Source organism: Penaeus vannamei, chromosome 38 (assembly GCF_042767895.1).
Source record: "Penaeus vannamei isolate JL-2024 chromosome 38, ASM4276789v1, whole genome shotgun sequence".
NCBI classification, from domain to species: domain Eukaryota; kingdom Metazoa; phylum Arthropoda; class Malacostraca; order Decapoda; family Penaeidae; genus Penaeus; species Penaeus vannamei.
In genome coordinates this window covers 22,022,861-22,030,360 of record NC_091586.1, presented here as the reverse complement: position 1 = coordinate 22,030,360, position 7,500 = coordinate 22,022,861, and the positions used below count along the sequence as shown (strand labels likewise).

The following is a 7,500-nucleotide window of genomic DNA, read 5'->3' as shown; positions in this document are numbered from 1 at the left end:
AGAGACTCTTACTAATGTTTTCATAATGCTAATTATCTTATGCCTTTTTTATCTCTGCACTGCTTTGCCTCCTAATTGCTTAAACTGTTCTGTAAATAATAATATCAACTTCTCAGATGCTTCTGAAGACCACCTTTTCCTTCCCTTCATCTCAGACGTACCTACATGATTGAAGACGAGGCATTAAAAAATTATTCATATTATTAATCAAATTATGCCTCCCAATGTTCCCAAAATTGAAAAGTAAGACTTAGCATCATATCAAAGTAAGAAAGTTCGTACCTCTATTTTCAGTACACATTTCCTCAAGATTATCTGTTTCAAATATGATTTGTTTGGAATCTTAAGTTAATGGACTGCCTCTTTAAATTTCTATCAATTCTTGTGATGTTCCTGGTCTGTGATATAGTGATGGTTCTGCCTTCTGGTGTTGATGTGATCCTGGTCTCGTATTTCTGGGCGTGTAGGAATAGGTTTTGCAAATCTAAAGGATGGGAGCTGAGGTACGTTGTCTTTTTATTGCTGAAAAATCTGTGGTATTTTGAAACGTTTTTGTGCAATGTTCTCTTCACACATAACTGTTGCATGTTGTATAGGGTAACGTTTGGAGCAAGTCGTGCACTCATACCTGTAAATAAGTAACAAAATCATCCAAAAGATATCTATTCAACATTCACCCTTCATGTTCTTATGTATATGATATAGAAGACAGTTTTAAAGATATTACCTAAAGATTTGCAGTCCGATATAAAACTTACTTGTATAAATAAACCTTGCTATTTGCATTCAGACACTGCATTGTTAAAAGACTTCTGACAACTGATATTCATTTATTATAGATTGGAGAAAAGGTGATTGTTATAGTTAGTCACTCAAGATGCAGTTTGATCTTCATATGATAATTACGAGGCACAAGTAGGCTTACTTATAAGGGAAACAAGATTATTTATGAAATATTCTATTTCTTCATGATAACGATCTTATATTTATAGTAGTAAAATGGGTAACGAAACTGCTCTAACAACTATAAAACCAATCTTTATTTCAATGACACTCAAGTACAAAAATGACATTCATCAATTAATATTCAAGGTGCTGTTCAGGAGGTCCATAGAAAAGTATAGTTGTTAAATTTGTTGTAAAGTAGTTGAGAAAAATTCAGTACATAATTCTTCTTTAAAACACTGGTTCATATTTGATTTAAAACGTCAACTTGTGTGACCCTGACCATGTAATTTTTGTTTCACTAACCTGGAAATATGAGTTCCATGCCCACAGCCTCTGAACTTCAAAGATTCCTCGTGGGATTATATTGTTTATTTATATTCATTACCATAAGTTATTTCCTTTATCAGAATATTTGATCATTTGTGTAAATATGTACAATTTCATTTTCATAAATACTACAACTTAAGTAATGGCACCCATGAAGTTCATGACGGACACGTGACGTAACATTACATGATTGGTGGGATTAACGTGTCCCTTCTGCGCATGTGCAGGATTAAAAAATGAACTTAATATTAAAGCCTGGTCTAGAGGTGTATTAAAAGTTGATCCTGGACGCTGCCAACGCGCATGCGCAATAGAGATCTGGATTAAACTTTAATACTGGATTAACTTTTATGACACGTTGGGCCTCTTCTGTACGTGAAGGGATAAGTTAATCCCACCAATCATGTACTGGTACGTCACGTGTCCGTCATGAACTTCATGGGTGACATCGCTTGAGTGGCCATTCAGAGTTATTTTCGGCAATAACATCGATCGTCTTAGAATTTCCATACTTTGTATTTATTATGAAAATTAAATTGTATATATTTACACACATGATCAAATATTCTGATAAAAGAAATAACGGTAATGAATATAAAAATCAATATAATCCCACGAGGAATCTTTGAAGTTCAGAGGCTGTGGGCATGGAACTCATATTTCCAGGTTAGTGAAACAAAAATTACATGGTCAGGGTCACACAAGTTGACGTTTTCAATTAAATATGAACCCGTGTTTTAAAGAAGAATAATGTGTTGATTTTTTCTCAACTACTTTACAACAAAATTAACAAGTATACTTTTCTATGGTCCTCCTGAACAGCATCCTGAAGAAAACAGGTTTCCCTCCAACACGATTCAACGCAACAAAGAGCTGTCCGAGGAAACTGCGCGATGAATATCAATTGATGAATGTCATTTTTGTACTTGAGTGTCATTGAAATAAAGATTGGTTTTATAGTTGTTAGAGCAGTTTCGTTGCCCATTTTACAACTATAAATATAAGATCGTTATCATGAAAAAATAGAATATTTCATAAATAATCATGTTTCCCTTATAAGTAAGGCTACTTGTGCCTCGTAATTATCATATGAAGATCAAACTGCATCTTGAGTGACTATAACTTTCTATAACAATCACCTTTTCTCCAATCTATAATAATGAATATCAATTGTCAGAAAAATCTTTTAACAATGCATTGTCTGAATGCAAATTGCAAGGTTTATTTATACAAGTAAATTTTATATCGGACTGCAAATCTTTATGTAATATCTTTAAAACTGTCTTCTATATCATATGCATAGGGACATGAAGGGTGAATGTTGAATAGATATCTTTTGGATGATTTTGTTACTTATTTACAGGTATGAATGCACGACTTGCTCCAAACGCTGTCCTGCACAACATGCAACAGTTAGTGTGAAGAGAACATTGCACAGAAATGTTTCAAAATACCACAGATTTTTCAGCAATAAAAAGACAACATACCTCAGCTCCCACCCTTTAGATTTGTAAGACCTATTCCCACACGCCCAGAAATACGAGACCAGGATCACATCAACAGCAGAAGGCAGAACCATCACTATATCACAGACCAGGAACATCACAAGAATTGATAGAACTTTAAAGAGACAGTCCATTAACTTAAGATTCCAAACAAATCATATTTGAAACAGATAATCTTGAGGAAATGTGTACAGAAAACAGAGGTACGAACTTTTTTACTTTGATATGATGCTAGTCTTACTTTTCAATTTTGGGAACATTGGGAGGCATAAATTGATTAATAATATGAATAGGTTTTTAATGCCTTGTCTTCAATCATGTAGGTACGTCTGAGATGAAGGGAAGGAAAATGTGGTCTTCAGAAGCATTTGAGAAGTTGACATTATTATTTACAGAACACTTTAAGCAATTAGGAGGCAAAGCAGTGCAGAGATAAAAAAGGCATAAGATAATTAGCATTATGAAAACATTAGTAAGAGTCTCAGTTTCATGAAATACACATTATATAATATGTAATAGATGTTTTGAAACCTAAGAGATGTCTCAAATAGTTTCTTAAATATGATTACCAAAAACATGACATCACAAAAAGAAAGAAAGAAAGAAAAAAAAAAAAAACATAAAATCTCCCAAAAGAGCGAATTTCACGCGCGACATTTCTCTTCTCTCCGACATGTTTAAATGATAACGGTAGTGATAGAATAATGAGAACGACAGTTTTTACTGAACATTATTGTCGCGCCGTGTGGCAGCGGAGAGTGTCGTCTTCGGTACGGACACGGTGGATTAGGATTAAACTAAATACGGTATTAAGAGTTAAGGAGGCTACAGAAGACGCCCCAAGTAAACATGTTGCAGGTTTAAAAGAGGGACAAAGTGCTGTACTGTGACACGGACATAGCACGTTTAAGAGCCCCTTTAACGAGCTATGATGTCGCGTGTGTATGTTTGAATGGTCTTTATGAGGGTGTGCGTGTTTATGTGCGTGTCTGTGTGTGTATGTTTGATAGCGAGCTGGAGTGAGAGAGAGAGAGAGAGAGAGAGAGAGAGAGAGAGAGAGAGAGAGAGAAAGAGAGAGAGAGAGAGAGAGAGAGAGAGAGAGAGAGAGAGAGAGAGAGAGAGAGAGAGAGAGAGAGAGAGAGAGAGAGAGAGAGAGAGAGAGAGAAAGAGAGAGAGAGAGAGAGAGAGAGAAAGAAAGAAAGAAAGAAAGAAAGAAAGAGAGAGAGAGAGAGAGAGAGAGAGAGAGAGAGAGAGAGAGAGAGAGAGAGAGAGAGAGAGAGAGAGAAAGAGAGGAAGATAAATATATATAAATGTATATATACAAACACATAAACACAAATACCCGTACACACACGCACACATATATTGAAGACAGATAGACAGACAGACAGAAAGTTAGATAGATGGGTGGATGGACAGAGAGAGAGAGACAGACAGGTAGATAATCAGAGACAGGTCGATACAGAGAGAGACATAGCGGGAAAACAGACGTAGAGGCAGTTACAAACAAAATTACAATATGATAGACACACATAAAATATAACCAGCAAAAGACACGTATAACATATTAATCCCCTTAAATATGATTAATCAGAGGCTGATCTTGGATTTTTCGAGAAGACGGATTTGTCTATTTGAAAAGATGGAACCCCGAATCTTCCCATATTATATATCTATTGATCTATCTACATGTCCTGTTTATCTATCTGCCTGTCTTTCTCTCTATTTGCCTATCTATCGATCGATCTACCTATTTATCTACCTTCTTATCTATCGATCGATCTATCCATCTGCCTACCTATCTACCTATTTATCTACCTACCTATCAATCTATCGATCAATTCATCTACCTATCTATCTATCGAAATCTATCTATCCACCTACCTATATATCAATCTATAGATCATTGCTGCTGTAGAGGACATTGTACCATGCCACCCCTCCCCCCCCCAAAAAAAAAAAAAAAAAAAAAAATCCACCTATTGTAATAATTCAGAGAATCGAGCATCATCACTCACCTGTTTGGGACACCGGATAAGCGGCTCATTGAACACGCAAGCACCCACAAAATTATACGCCATCTATTCCATTTTAACCGAATTTTTCAAAACGCCACTTGTCATAATCGTATTTAGTGAAAGAGAGAGAGAAAAAAGTGTATAAAAAATGATTTATTTTTCCTCCTCTACTTAAAAGATATGAAAAATGCGTATTTTGATTAGTCGTATGCTAGCAGAATACTTTATCAACTTTATTTTAACAATTTCAATACGTAATAATCGTATTCAGAGATAAAGAGATTGTTTAAAAAGGTCATTAACCATACGTATTTCAATATTCCCATTAAAAAAAATAATCGTACGCATACTAACATGTTTCATTCGTTCGCACGGGATCACAAAACAGGGTAACAACACTTTAGCCACTGCATACTCATCAATGTCTATTTATTGCAAGTTCCTGCTTTTGATTCGCAACAATTTTAGCAAACGCTTATCGTCCTTGACATATTACTGTTTGTTAAAGGTTTGTAAATAGGGAAATTTACATGTACCATCCGCCCATCAATTTTATTATTATTGAGGTTAACAGGAATCAGGTAATTTTTCGTTATAAATGGAATTGTATATGTGCTTGTATTATTTCAATATTTTGTTTAATGGTATTGTTGTTTGTTATTTTAATTAGTTTTGTTATTCTCATCCTCATCCTCACCATCGCTATTATTGTTTTACTATAAGAATTATTTTAGTAGCGGGAGGCTATGATGATAAACATAATAATAGCAATAACACTAAAGACAACCATACTGCTATTATCATTATTATTATAGGTATAATGATAAAAACAATAATAATGATTATTAGTATTATCATCATTATTATTACTAACATCATTATAATATACTTTATCATTATCATAATCCTCCTCCTCATCATTATTATTTATTAAAAGGCCCCAATATCTATCCCTGTACAATCATTAACATTATTTACCAAATCCAACATATTAAGATTCGTATAAACCAAAGATATTCCTTTTAGTGACTAAAATAACTATGAATGTAACGCGAGTGCAGACATTCATGAAACAATGCATTTAATTTTGTGTCGCGTGTACATAAAATCCACAGGTGTATTTGATGATGAATATTGTCACTTAGTAAAATGAAGTAAACTTTTGTAAACATTGAACTGATGAGACTTAGACGCATTATTTTCATTAGATATATATATAAAATCAGGTAAAGAAAAGATTGAAAAGTAAAAAAAATCGTATATATGAAAAGTTTGAAATAATCGATCATCTTATATATGAAATGAAGAATGATATTAATGATAATACTAACAAACTTGATTATACAAATATTTTATCAAATTGATATATCAAAATTTAAATCCCAACCGAAGCTCTGTATTGAGATCGGTGTTTGAATAGGAAAGGGGGGGGGGAGGTAGAGGGGGGTAGGTAGTAGGGTTAAGCGGGTGGGGGGCAGGTGATAGGGTGGAGGGGGGCGTAGGGGAGAGGAAGAAGGAGGGGATATAGGCGATAGGATTGAGGGAGGGGAGTGGGTTAGAGGGAGGAGGGGGGGTATAGACGATAGGGTGGAGGAAGGGGGGGGTAGGTGAGAGGGAGGAGAGAGAGTAGATGAGAGGGAGGAAGGGGGGGAGAGAGTAGGTCAGAGGGAAGAAGGGGGGGGAGGGGTAGATGAGAGGGAGGAGAGAGAGCAGGTGAGAGGGAGGAGAGAGAGAAGGCAAATGAGAGAGAGGAGAGAGAGAGTAGATGAGAGGGAGGAGAGAAAGAGTAGGTGAGAGGGAGGAGAAAGAGTAGATGAGAGGGAGGAAGGGGTGGGAGAGAGAGAGTAGGTGAGAGGGAAGAAGGGGGGGAGGGGTAGATGAGAGGGAGGAGAGAGAGAGTAGATGAGAGGGAGGAGAGAGAGAGTAGGTGAGAGAGAGGGAGAGAGTAGGTGAGAGGGAGGAGAGAGAGAGAGTAGGTGAGAGGGAGGAAGGGGGGAGGGGTAGATGAGAGGGAGGAGAGAGAGAGTAGGTGAGAGGGAGGAGAGAGAGAGAGAGTAGGTGAGAGGGAGGAGAGAGAGAGAGAGTAGATGAGAGGGAGGAGAGACAGAGAGTAGGTGAGAGGGAGGAAGGGGGGAACGGGGCCAGGCGGTAGGGCGGAGGGGGCGGGGTCGGGATGAGGAACCGCCCACACCCTCTATCGCTGGAGCGGAACTTCCTGTTGGCGGATGCGTCGCTCTTCCGGTCCGTCCGCGTACTTATTTATCCGATACGTGTTCCCGTTTTCTATTTTTTTTTTTTTCCCGCCAACTCACTCTCTCTCTTTCCGCCTGAGTTTGCTTTCTCTGCGCGCCATTAGGGGAGTGAGGGGCTACGGGAGTAGTTTTTGTTTTTTATTTTTTTTATTGTTATGTTTGGGTAATTTGTGTCTTGGATGGGTATTTATTTTTGATGTGCTTATTGGTTATTTTGTTGATTTGTTCGTCTCTCTCTCTCTCTATCTCTATCTCTCTCTCTTTCTCTCTCTCTCTCTCTCTCTCTCTCTCTCTCTCTCTCTCTTCTCTCTCTCTCTCTCTCTCTCTCTCTCTCTCTCTCTCTCTCTCTCTCTCTCTCTCTCTCTCTCTCTCTCTCTCTCTCTCTCTCTCTCTCTTCCTCTCTCTTTTAATCTATCTATCTATCTGTCTATATACAAACATGTAATTTTT

At 37.0% G+C, this 7,500-nt stretch overlaps 1 protein-coding gene across 7 annotated transcripts in view; it reads right to left on the bottom strand.

The window, feature by feature from the left end:
* LOC113814484 (uncharacterized) overlaps positions 1–7,500 on the bottom strand; it is a 25,421-nt gene that overhangs the window by 16,012 nt on the left and 1,909 nt on the right. The gene's annotated exons all lie outside the window — the stretch shown is intronic.